This window comes from Mya arenaria, chromosome 12, assembly GCF_026914265.1.
Source record: "Mya arenaria isolate MELC-2E11 chromosome 12, ASM2691426v1".
Classification (NCBI taxonomy): Eukaryota; Metazoa; Mollusca; class Bivalvia; order Myida; family Myidae; genus Mya; species Mya arenaria.
In genome coordinates, this window is record NC_069133.1 from 56,212,896 (window position 1) to 56,227,227 (window position 14,332).

Below are 14,332 nucleotides of genomic sequence, written 5' to 3' on the forward strand. Positions count from 1 at the left end.
ACGGCAGCCTCATCCTCACTTACCACCACCACAGCCTCATCCTCACTCTCCGCCACGGCAGCCTCATCCTCAACCTTCGCTTCGGCAGTCACATCCTCTCTCTCCGCCACGGCAGCCTCATCCTCATTTTTCCGCCACTGCAGCCTCATCCTCACCCTTCGCTTCGGCAGTCTCATCCTTACTCTCCACCACAGCAACCTCATCATTTCCCTTCGCTTCGGCAGTCTCATCCTCACTCTCCGTCACGGCAGCCTCATCCTCACCCTTTGCTTCGGCAGTCTCATCCTCATTCTCCGCCACGGCAGTCTCATCATTTCCCTTCGCTTTGGCACCCTCATCCTCACCCTCCTCATCGGCAGCATCCTCCTCACCCTCCTCATCGGCAGCATCCGACCTCATCCTCACCCTCCTCATCGGTGGCCTCATCCTCACCCTCCTCATCGGTGGCCTCATCCTCACACTCCTCATCGGTGGCCTCATCCTCACCCTCCTCATCGGTGGCCTCATCCTCAACCAACGCCTTGGGAACAAGAACAGCAGGATCATCGAGTTGTCATGTGGCAGTCTTCGTGGATACTAAATTGGATAAGATATGCAACAATGTTGAATAAAATAATTTTCAAGTTCGGACTAAACTTACTGGGCTAAGTTATACAGTCGATGACGGACGCCTGAGCGTCCCTCGAGTGACCCACGGCTGCTGGGCGACTGCCGCACGCACATCCTACCAGTGAACCATGACCTGATCACTATAAAATAGCTCACGACAATACTCGACATCTCCAAATGTCGCATTACTAAATTGCAACACGCCCACGACATAGCCATGACTTAACTTTTCCCTAGTGACCACTCGAAACAGATTTTGAGGCATGTTGCAAGATCATTCCACGACAAATATCGTATGGGTTTGCAACGAGAAATATTGTATGGGTTAACCTGAACAATATCTTGTACGATCCGCTGTGCCCTGGGCTTTATTTTTCAAACACTACTATCATACAGGATTATTTATCAACTAATTTAAAAATGAAGTGTGGCAAAATGAAACAGTCATGTATATAAAACAAATACGACTCGATTGTGGCTTTGGATTTTAAAGAAAATGTTTTTGAAACAAAAGTACACAACTCATGCTTAGTACTGTTGTAGACTTCGCATTGAGCGACCAAAATATTCCTTACAATATCATCATACTGAGCCCCTATACCCTTGTCAACGTGTAACGTTTTGATCACCACAGGACACGCTCTGGAACTTGGAATGACGTGGTTACAGTGCTGCTTAAACGTTATCAAACATCAACTGTGATCAAGAAATGCTACATTTTTCATTTCCACTCGTCTAACATTGACCTTGACACTGTCTAAAATTGTCCATAACACGATCTAAGATTGTCTATGACACGGACCAAGATTGTCTATGACACGGTCTAACATGGTCTATGACACAATCTAACATTGTCTATGACACATTTTAACAGTGTCTATGACACGGTCTAACATCGTCTATGACCAAATTCTCACAGTCTCTATGACATGGTCTAACATGGTCTGTGACACAGTCTGACATGGTCTATGACACATTCTAACATTGTCTTTGACGCGTTCTAACATTGTTTATGGCACATTCTTAACTCTCTATGACACAGTCTTACACTTTCTATGACACATTCAAACACTGTCTATAACTCATTTTAACATTGTCTATGACACATTCTAACACTTTCTATGACACAATGTAAAATTGTCTATGACACATTCAAACATTGTCTATGACACATTCTAACATTGTCTATGACACATTCTAACATTGTCTATGACACGATCTGACATTGCCCATGACACATTCTAACATTGTCTATGACATTTTCTAATACTTTCTATGACACAGTCTAACATTGTCTATGACACGATCTGACATTGTCCATGACACATTCTAACATTGTCTATGACATTTTCTAATACTTTCTATGACACAGTCAAACATTGTCCATGACACATTCTAACATTGTCTATGACATTTTCTAATACTTTCTATGACACATTCTAACATTGTCTATGACACGATCTGACATTGTCCATGACACATTCTAACATTGTCTATGACATTTTCTAATACTTTCTATGACACAGTCTAACATTGTCTATGACACGGTCTAACATTGTCCATTACACATTCTAACACTTTCCATGACACAATCTAACATTGTGTATGACACAGTCAAACATTGTCTATGACACGGTCTAACATTGTCTATGACACATTCTAACATTGTCCCTGACACGATCTATTATTGTCTATGACACGGTCTAACATTGTCCATGACACGGTCTAACATTGTTTATGACACGGTCTAATATTTCTATGACACGGTCTAACATCGTCTATGACACGGTCTAAAATTGTCTTTGACCAAATTCTCACAGTGTCTATGACACGGTCTAACATGGTCTATGACACAGTCTAACATTGTCTATGACACATTCTAACATTGTCTATGACACTGTCTATTCCTGTCTATAAAACAGTCTATTTCTGTCTATGACACAGTCTAACACTGTCTATGACTCAGTCTATTCCTGTCTATGACACAGTCTAACACTGCCTATGACTCAGTCTATCCCTGTCTATGACACAGTCTATTCCTGTCTATGACACAGTCTAACAGTGTCTATGACTCAGTCTATCCCTGTCTATGACACAGTCTAACACTGCCTATGACTCAGTCCATCCCTGTCTATGACACAGTCTAACAGTGTCTATGACTCAGTCTAACAGTGTCTATGACTCAGTCTATCCCTGTCTATGACACAGTCTAACAGTGTATATGACTCAGTTTATCCCTGTAACATTTCCTAACATTATCTCTACCAACATATCAACGGATATGAATCGGGAGTATTCATATTTTCGTATTCGTATTTCTTATCATTTACAATTAAAAGCGCCCGTCAGTGGACACGTTTTTCGTTTTATTTCAACCATATGTCCTTTAAGAGGTAACATGGAGGTAAAATTGTTCAGATAAACTTTCATATTTTAACAATTTATGATTTAATACTTAATTGCTGATGCAACATAAAACTCGACAACCATCACATTTTGATTGATACAAGTAGCTTAATGTACACAGAGACTCATTATAATTTTAATTGTGTATCCCTGTATATTTTACTTATTGTATAAACCTGTTCATTTATATATCGTTTTGTTTTAACCGGCGTATCCCGATTTCGAAAAAACCCCGATGGTATATGTAATTATGTTAGAGCCTTTTTTTTAAAAGGATCAATGTTACAGCTAGAGTGCTCGAATTATATTGTTACTAAATCGATCAAAGTAAAGAAGCCTCAAGGAAAATTATATTATACAATATTTCTATAAACACATTTTTTTTATTAATTTGGACAATAATCGAAATAAAAAATGTGTACACACACTCGAAAAGATAGTGAAAGTCGTCGCCTAATTTATCGCAATTTCTCTTTCATTTTGAGGTGTTCTATTCCAGCTTTCAGTTTCAACTGGGAGTCTTTGTTGTTGTTGTTTTTTCTTAATTTGATAATAGAATTTTAGTTTTTAGTCGGTTGATTTTAAATGTATGGCTCAATGCCGAATTTTGTTTTAAATATTCTGTAAAACGTTGCTTCTTTGGACGTTACGGTTAGACTAAACAATTCATTTATCTCATAAGCCCAACGGGCTGGCCCTTAACTAAGAGGGGTGACACTATAATAAACAAACACTTTACTTTTACTTTACTATAAACAATACCTTAATTTTTGCTTTGTTGTTGCCTTCAGCCATTTTTTATTTAATTTTTTGTCAGAACCGCCCCAAAAAGATGCCAACACTGCTGACTGATGTATTTATGAAGCGACGTTCGAGTTGTTGCATTCACATTGACGTCACTATCCTACTATTCCGCATTATTTGTTATTTGGCATCCTGCTAATCAATATTTTTTGTTAATCTTAAAGACATATTTTTAAATGCTTTGGTCAAAACATAATAGAAATAAAATTCCCAGTTTTATTAATTAGCTTCAAACAATGTATACAATTTTATGACATTTTGTTGCGAAACTTCTCTGTCATTGCCAGGGTTTCACATGTTTGACTTGGGGCTACGAACTTGTCATTACGGGTTGTTGAAAACATGTTTTATATATGGCGTTTTCTTGAATTACAAATTGAAAAGTAAAACACACTGCGTTTTTTTGTTGAATTTAATATTAAAACAGGCTTAACAATTAAATAAATGGTTAGTGTCGCCTCTCATTTCTTGGTGGATCGATCTCTGAAATAGAAAAGAATACCTTCAAAATGAATTTATTGAAATATGTTTGATCTAGGTTTTATATCATCTTCTGAATTAATGATTGACCCAACTCGTTAAAACTCTTACAACTGACCAGAAGCGTCGTAGTGCAAAGGAAATGGATTTTTTGCTTAAATATTACTAAATACATAATATATATATTCCCCGCAAGCGAGATCGTCCAATGGAATTCAATTCAATCGGTTAGGTTTTAAACTATGTATTGAAGTATCGTACATCATAAATGTCAAGCCCTCGCTCGTGAGGAATCAACTTGTGTATCAGTCTCAGGAAAAGAACACACTTTGCTCTCGACGCAGATTGGCTGCAACTATATTTCACCTTCTGTTCAGGTCAGGGGTCATTTGCAACAATTATCCCCGTCCTTACCAGTTTCCTCCAAAGCCTTTTTAATGGCGCCCCTCCTCCTCTCTATCCTGGCTATTTCCTGTGAAACGAATACTCCCGGAATCAGTATAGTTTGATATTAGTGTAGATGAATTCAGTGTATGCACTTACTAGTGGGCAAACGAGAAGCGTGTTTTTAACAGATCATCAGCTTCACGAACAGAAATAAAATAACTACTCAATATGACTCGGATAAAAGCAATACACTTGCTTTTCATATTTCACTTTACATTGAAATGAAAACAGGCAACACTTTAAAAATTGGAATAAGCTTTTTCTAACGTGCCACGTGTATAAACCATACATTTTCTAGAATTCAGTTCAAATGCAATAAATTGTGAAAACATGAACTGTATCACTGCGCGCATAACCATGACAACCACGAATTATCGCATATCCATGCGCAAATATTTTCACTAAGCACAAAAGAGTTCCAGCAAAAAAACACATTTTTACTTAATTTTGTATAACTGAGGTGGGAGAAAAAGCATCTACCATAGCCGCTCGTGTAAGATAGGTTTATCACGACCCTCGCGCAGGGTGTTTTGCGGAAACTCGGTAAACCTCGTTTCCGCAAAACACCCTACGCTCGGGTCGGAATGAGCCTATCTTACACTCTCGGCCATGGAAGATACTTATAATCTGGATGCAGGTATTGAACTGAATTTTATTTAAATCTACTTAATATAGTCTAGAGTGGAGCAAATAAACTTACCTCCTCCATATAGTATATTTCCTTCTTTTTTATAAGACTTTTCAATCTCAAGGCAGCTCTGGGAATACCAAACCAAAAATGCCAATAAACTGTTGTATATAGTGTATATGATAAAATATTTTACGTTTATATCGGGTAATTTTGACAGCTAGTTTGGGTGTTTTGAATCGTGTGACTTCTTCGGACATGCGAGTATTTGAAGTCTTCTGAGTCTTCTAAAAGTTAGCTAACTTATTCAATAGCTGTTCTAAGTCTTATTGTTTCTCACGAAAATGCAATTACATACCGTATACAAATGTAGACTTATGATAAATGATACGTATTTGCACAATACCGCCAACGATACCAAGGTATAAACTATTAAAGACACATTTTTCTATGATAAAAACATATACCTCGTCCTTTCCAAATCGTCAATGTTTTTCTCGCAGCTGAAATATATGAACATGCAGTGTCATGTCAAGTGAACGCGTTTACTCCCATGTACAACGGTTTAAGACGAATCAGAATATAGGCTCAAATGCTTTCTAGACAATGTACATGTATGTTGTAAACATATTACCTCATGTTGAATGCAGGATTTATATTAAATATATAATCTGTATCATATGTGTAAAACAGTGTAACACAATCATGAGGTTAATATATTAGTTTTGTACTGCAATGTAGTGCACCAGTCAATTGTTACCACGCCCCAACCCCATGTTCGGAAAATAGCGGGGACTGTCGGTCCAGCCAAGCCCGGGCAAAATCCCCGTCCTGTGGGGACACACTGCTGGTTTCCACCAAATGCCCCCGCACCCAAGGGACATTAGGTAAGATCCATTCCCGTCGCTAATGATGACGCCAAGAAAAAACCACCGCATTCACCTGAAACTACTGGGCCACCTGGAAGGTAAAAAACACGGCCTATTTCCCCAGCTATCCCCGGTATACCCACGGACGGGGGGGGGGGGGGGGGGGGGGGAGGGGGGGTGGCAGTGGTCACAATTGACTGGTGTATTGTTAATAATGTTAATTCCTAACGACACTTAAAGTAAAGGTGTTTATAAAACAAATACAGTTATATACGTACAACTATATATTTATAAGAAAAATACAAGAAGCGTTCAACAATTATTTTTGATAATGAAATCTGCAATTTTACCCAAATTCATATTAACATTCATGGCAATAAAATGTGCGTTTAGCCGTGACAAATTGCGTCATAAATGCTACGTCGGAAGGCAATACCTTGCTTTGAACGAAGGCTTTCAAACAAAAATAATTTTACTATATAATATTCGTGATATTAAATGAAACATAGTACAGTCTTCGCCGCTTACAGAGGCCCCCGCCTTCGGTCTTTTATCAGACTTTGTTTGAGAGTCTACCTGAATAACTGTGACAGTATAACTGATATGGTGAATACTATATGTAAATAAACCTTTTATATTATATAAGAGGACTATTAAATTGTAATAAAATTAATAACAGAACAAAAAATGTTTTTTGCACAGATGCGGAATATTTTGATAGTTACTGTTTTGATTTAAAGAGGAATTATTACGAATGTTTTGATTATTTTAGAAATAACATATGTGATATTACAAGTATAGATACAAGTATGGTTCATGCAAGTAGAGGTAATACGAATGAGGTAAGAAAAAAGAAATTTGTATATGACAAGTCAAAAACATGCTAACTAGAAAATGCTAAAATAAATAATGCAACGTTGTATATGAAGGTGCTTAAAGGAACTATTGTTAATTCATGTCACTTACATCAGATTATTTTGTATAATATATATATATATATATATATATATATATTGTATTTCAATGAAAGATATTTAGAAGGAGAATTAAATGTTATGTTCGAGGAGCTTAATGTACCTTTTGCTATTGAGGCTATCAGAATGGCTTGTACTAAATTAAATAATGGTAAATCAGGTGGTCCTGACTGTTTTATTTATGAATTTTCCAAGTATGGATCAAACAATGATGGATTTAGTACAGCTTTATGTAAAATGTTTAACAAATTATTTGACACTGGTTATTCCCCTGAGAAGTAGTCTGAAGGGTTCATTGTGCCTTTGCATGAAAAAGGAGATGTTTAAGTTGCAAGTAATTATAGAGGTATTAAATTATCCTTGGAAAGATACTCATTAAAGTTGGAGTTAGAAAACAAACTCAAAATAATTTAGATTATGTTGACTAGTTTAATTGAAAAATCTGCATGACATGCATTACTTTGTTAAAGAATTGTAATATAATGTGAACGTTTATGCATTCAACCTGCTAAGGCCAAAAAAAATAAAATTGTTTGTTTAGGGTCACCTTCCCAAAATATTTAGGTAGGGTAGGTAGGGATTTCTTTTTTTTCTTTTTTTCAAAATCTGTCGTAAGTTCAGAGTGTTTTCTTGCACATGGCAGTCTTTCCTACATTACTGTCATTGCCTGACTTGTTTTATCATATAAACAATAATTCTGATCGTCCAATTCGCATTTATCCGCCCTTCGTCACGCTCTATTCGCTAACGAATATTTTTTTGCTCAGAAACGGAAAAAAATAGTTAGGGACGGCGCATTTTTATAGGTAGGGTCGGGTTACCCGAAACAGACATATTTTGTTCTAATAGGCCTAAAAAAAACATTTATGGTTTGGTTAAAACTGGTGTTTAAGTTATCATATTAGAAGGTCAGAGAAACTTACACAAATGTATTTGAATTAGTAACAATACATAACAGTGTTAGACATTGCTATTGAAATAAAATAATGTATTTCATTGGATTAATGGAAACTGCCGTGATTTGCAAACATTGTACTTACTGTTCCTCCGCAACCTTTTTGTACTGTTCATTTAATCTGGATATGGAGCAATACTATATAGATACTACACTCATTAGCACAATGTTAGGCACAATTGCTTCTAATTTTGAAAGCCTTGATAATAACTTGAATTAAAATAGCTTAATTTGCGTATCTAAATTTCTTAATAAATTATTCAATAGTTATCATCATTTTATCAATTAAATTCACAAGTTTCCTTGACGACATCTTGAGGAAAATCACATAGAAATATTATGAGAGAACAGAACTCATATTTTGTTAAAACGGTTCTTACTTTGTAATTAGTTCTTTCGTTGTTGTTCCAGTCTAAAAAGGAATAAAATAAAATAGAGAAAATATGTTGAACATAGTGAATAGTGTTTCTTGCACGTAGCATTTGATCAAATTTTTAGATGTCAGCAAAATATTTTGTTCGCCTTTCTCTGACTCAAATGATAACTTTTTCAAGTCAAAGTACTTGAAAACGAATACACAATGCCTTAACCTCAACATGTCAGCATGTACTCGTTCATACATACGTATAACAGTCAGACTATTTCTAAAGATAATTTCAACGTACACAAACTTTCAATCATATATGCACCCCATCACCCACAACACTAACGCACCCACTAACTTCTCGAGTCAATGGTAGTTAACAATTTCTCATTAAAGGAATGAATGCTTAGTTGATGCCATTATCGGGGTATGAACGCAGTTGGGCTGGTAAAAGTGTGTAGTGCCAAAGGGCCACAAGCGTGCTTTATTAAGCCCAACTCCGTCCTTATCCCCAATTGTGACATAAACCCCGCAACTCATTGCCTATATTTAGATCAATAGTTCATTATTTTTTCCTGGTGTTTTTTAAAAGAATACTTGATTTCATTATTTAATCCTTCTTTCTCAACTAATTTCTAGTAAGATCGACCCGACCTTAACCGAAAATAGCTTGTTATATAATGTCATAAAACGCGAGAAAAACAACTTCTTGTTTGTTTTTTAACGTAAAAATGAAACGCTAGAGAGAACAAGAAATGTTTGTCAAATGTTGTCGGGATTATTTGGTCAATTGAACGAAATATTGAAATTGGATGCCTTTGAGGCAGTTTTACTATTATGACCATTCAAAGTTTGAGGATAGTAGGTACATTTTTTAATCATGTTCAGATGATGACTGATATTTGCAGATAAAAATGTATCCTCTTAGCAGAAGGGGATAAAAAATTGACGAGTATTTATGATTTATATGAGTTATGACCTTAACCTTTGACTCTATGGCCTCAAATTACATACGAGTTATCAACTGGTCACCTTAAACCTACATGTTAAGTTTGAGGGCCATGGGTGCAGCCATTATAAATTTATCACGCAGACAAGCTTTGACCTTGACCTTTGACCCGATGACCTCTAAAATCAAAATCGAACCACCTTTTGCATTCAAGGTCACTTTGACACGATGACTCCTTTAATCAATAGTGGTCAAATACTGGTCAGGCCCAGCCTCCATGTCATTTTTGATGATCATAGGTTAAGACCAATAGGGGTCATTTGTTGGTCAGGCTTAATCTTCAAGTAAAGTTTGAGGGTCATGGGTGCAGGTATTGTTAACTGGTCACTCGGACATTTTTTATCATTTAAAGTCACTGTGACTGTGGCCTTTTGCCCGATGACCCCAAGAATCGAAAGGGGTTATCTACTGGTCAGGCCTAGCCTAACCAATGTTAAATTTGAGGGTCATGGGTGCATGCATTATCGAGCTATCACTCGGACAACCTTTTATCATTCAAGGTCGCTGTGATCTAGACCTTTGGTGGTTTAAATCAATAGGGGTAATATTCTGGTCAGGACCAGCATCCATGACAAGATTGATTATCATAGGTCAAGACATTGTTGAGTTATCACTCGGACAACCTTTAAAATCCTTTTACTATAAAAGGTCAGTGTGACCTTGATCTTTGACCCGATGACCCCTATTATCACAAGGGGTCATGTAGTGGTCTGGCCCATCCTTCATTTCAAGTTTGAGGGCCATGGGTGCAGGCATTGTCGAGTTATCACTCGGGCACCCATACAAATTCAAGGTCACTGTGACCTTGACTTTATAAAGCTTACCTAGATAAACTTATTCGATGCATAAGTCGACTTTGACGCTGCCCTCCCAACGGCCCGCCCAAACAATGACGCAAGTCATTCTAATAACTTGTCTTCCCTTTGAAAAAAACACTGGTTAAGAATATATAAATATCATTACTTGTATGAAGATTTAAGTCAATTGAATGAAGGGTATAGAAGTTCTTTTTATTTAAAATCCGAACTTGCCATACAACTTCAACCTGCCCCATAACTTTATCCTAAGTTCCTAAGTTAATCAGGGGCCATAACTTGTTTTAAAGATAATATGGAGTTATGTAACCTCATTGTGTGATGGACCTGAACAACTGTGTGAAGTATTAAATCAATTGAATGGAGGGTATACATAGAATTTATAAATAAATATCCGAACCTGCCATCAAACTTTAACCTTAAATCTAAAGTCAATCAGGGACCATAAAGAGTATAAAGGGTTATATGGATTTATCTTACCTCATTATGTGATGGCCCTGTTAAACTCTGTAAAGTATTCAGTGAATTGAAGACTTATAAGACAAAATTCCAACTTGCCCTAAAACTTTAGACTGCTCTTAATCTTTAACCTAAGGTCCTTAGTCAATCAGGGGCCATAACTTAAATTAGGGATACTATGGAGTTAAGTAACCGAATTGTGTGATGATCCTGAACAACTTTGTGAAGTATACAGTCAATGGAATGAAGGGTATAGAATTTAATAATGAATATCCCAACCGGCCTTTAACCTAAGTTCCATAGTCTATCAGTGCTATCCCTCATTACATCCAGCAACAACGCAAGACTTTGTTACGCATCTGTTATGTGAACAGACATTACATACATTGGGACATAGCGAAGAAAGAACATACATCAATGACGTATGCAATATGTGGCTGCTTCCCTTTGTAAAATAATAATTCAGTGACGCAACCCTGAGCGATTTAACCTTAAGGCATAATTATTTTTGGCTAATTCAAATAACTGTAACCACGTTATAACCATGTAGTGGGTTGTTCATGTCGTACAAAAACTACAACTGATTTACCCCTAGTGGGTTGTCCAGGTCGCACAAAAGCTTCAACTGATCGACCCTAGTGTTTTTTTTCATTTCATACAAAAGCTACAACTGATTTACCCCAGTGGGTTTTTCATGTCGTACAAAAGCTACAACTGATTTACCCTTAGTGGGTTTTTCATGTCGTACAAAAGCTGCAACTGATTTACCCCAGTGGGTTGTTCATGTCGTACAAAAGCTACAACTGATTTACCCCTATTGGGTTGTTCATGTCGTACAAAAGCTAAAACTAATTTACCCCTAGTGGGTTTTTTATGTCATTCAAACGCTTCAACTGATTTACCCCTAGTGGGTTGTTCATGTCGCACAAAAGCTACAACTGATTTACCCCTAGTGAGTTTGTTTTATTTCAGACAAACGCTACAACTGATTTACCCCCAGTGGGTTGTTCATGTCGTACAAACGCTACAACTGATTTACCCCAAGTGGGTTGTCCAGGTCGTACAAACGCTACAACTGATTTACCCCCTGTGGGTTGTCCAGGTCGTACAAACGCTACAACTTATTTACCCCTGGGTGGGTTTTTCATGTCGTACAAAAGCTACAACTGATTGACCCCAGTTGGTTGTTCATTTCGTACATAAGCTACAACTGATTTACCCCAGTGGGTTTTTCATGTCATTCAAACGCTTCAACTGATTTACCCCTAGTGGGTTGTTCAAGTCGTACAAAAGCTACAACTAATTTACCCCTAGTGGCTTGTTCATGTCATCCAAACGCTTCAACTGATTTACCCCTAGTGGGTTGTTCATATCGTACAAAAGCTACAACTAATTTACTCCTAGTGGGTTGTTCATGTCGTACAAAAGGTACAATTAATTTAACCCAGTGGGTTGTTCATGTCATTCAAACGCTTCAACTGATTTACCCTAGTGGGTTGTTCATGTCATACAAACACTACAACTGATTTACCCCTAGTGGGTTGGTCATGTCTTACAAAAGCTACAACTGATTTACCCTAGTTGGTTGTTCATGTCGTACAAATGCTACAACTGATGTACCCTAGTTGGTTGTTCATGTTGTACAAATTCTACAACTGATGAACCCTAGTTGGTTGTTCATGTCGTACAAATTCTACAACTGATGTACCCTAGTTGGTTGTTCATGTTGTACAAACGCTACAACTGATTGACCCCCAGTGAGTTTTTCATGTCATTCAAACGCTTCAACTGATTTACCCTAGTTGGTTGTTCATGTCGTACAAATGCTACAACTGATTTACCCTAGTTGGTTGTTCATGTCGTACAAATGCTACAACTGATGTACCCTAGTTGGTTGTTCATGTTGTACAAATTCTACAACTGATGAACCCTAGTTGGTTGTTCATGTCGTACAAATTCTACAACTAATGAACCCTAGTTGGTTGTTCATGTCGTACAAATTCTACAACTGATGTACCCTAGTTGGTTGTTCATGTCGTACAAATTCTACAACTGATGTACCCTAGTTGGTTTTTCATGTCGTACAAATTCTACAACTAATTTACCCTAGTGGGTTGTTCATGTCGTACAAAAGCTACAACTGATTTACCCCTTGTGGGTTTTCATGACGTACAAACGCTACAACTGATTTACCCCCAGTGGGTTGTTCATGTCGTACAAACGCTACAACTGATTTACCCCTTGTGGGTTTTCATGACGTACAAACGCTACAGCTGATTTACCCCTAGTGGGTTGTTCATGTCGTACAAACGCTACAACTGATTTACCCCTTGTGGGTTTTCATGTCGCACAAACGCTACAACTGATTTACCCTAGTGGGATTTTCATGTCTTACAAACGCTACAACTGATTTACCCCCAGTGGGTTGTTCATGTCGTACAAACGCTACAACTGATTTACCCCTTGTGGGTTTTCATGACGTACAAACGCTACAACTGATTTACCCCTAGTGGGTTGTTCATGTCGTACAAACGCTACAACTGATTTACCCCTTGTGGGTTTTCATGTCGCACAAACGCTACAACTGATTTACCCTAGTGGGATTTTCATGTCGTACAAACGCTACAACTGATTTACCCTAGTGGGTTGTTCATGTCGTACAAACGCTACAACTGATTTACCCCAGTGGGTTGTTCATGTCATACAAACGCTACAACTGATTTACCCCAGTGGGTTGTTCATGACGTACAAACGCTACAACTGATTTACCCCAGTGGGTTGTTCATGTCATACAAACGCTACAACTGATTTACCCCAGTGGGTTGTTCATGACGTACAAACGCTACAACTGATTTACCCCCAGTGGGTTGTTCATGTCGTACAAAAGCTACAACTGATTTACCCCTTTTGGGTTTTCATGTCGTACAAACGCTACAACTGATTTACCCCTTGTGGGTTTTCATGTCGCACAAACGCTACAACTGATTTACCCTAGTGGGATTTTCATGTCGCACAAACGCTACAACTGATTTACCCTAGTGGGTTGTTCATGTCGCACAAACGCTACAACTGATTTACCCCAGTGGGTTGTTCATGTCGTACAAACGCTACAACTGATTTACCCTAGTGGGTTGTTCATGTCGTACAAACGCTACAACTGATGTACCCTAGTGGGTTGTTCATGTCGTACAAACGCTACAACTGATGTACCCTAGTGGGATTTTCATGACGTACAAACGCTACAACTGATTTACCCCAGTGGGTTGTTCATGTCGTACAAACGCTACAACTGATTTACCCCAGTGGGTTGTTCATGTCATACAAACACTACAACTGATTTACCCCTAGTGGGTTGGTCATGTCTTACAAAAGCTACAACTGATTTACCCCTAGTGAGTTGTTCATGTCGTACAAACGCTACAACTGATTTACCCCTAGTGGGTTGTTCATGTCGTACAAACGCTACAACTGATTTACCCCAGTGGGTTGTTCATGACGTACAAACGCTACAAC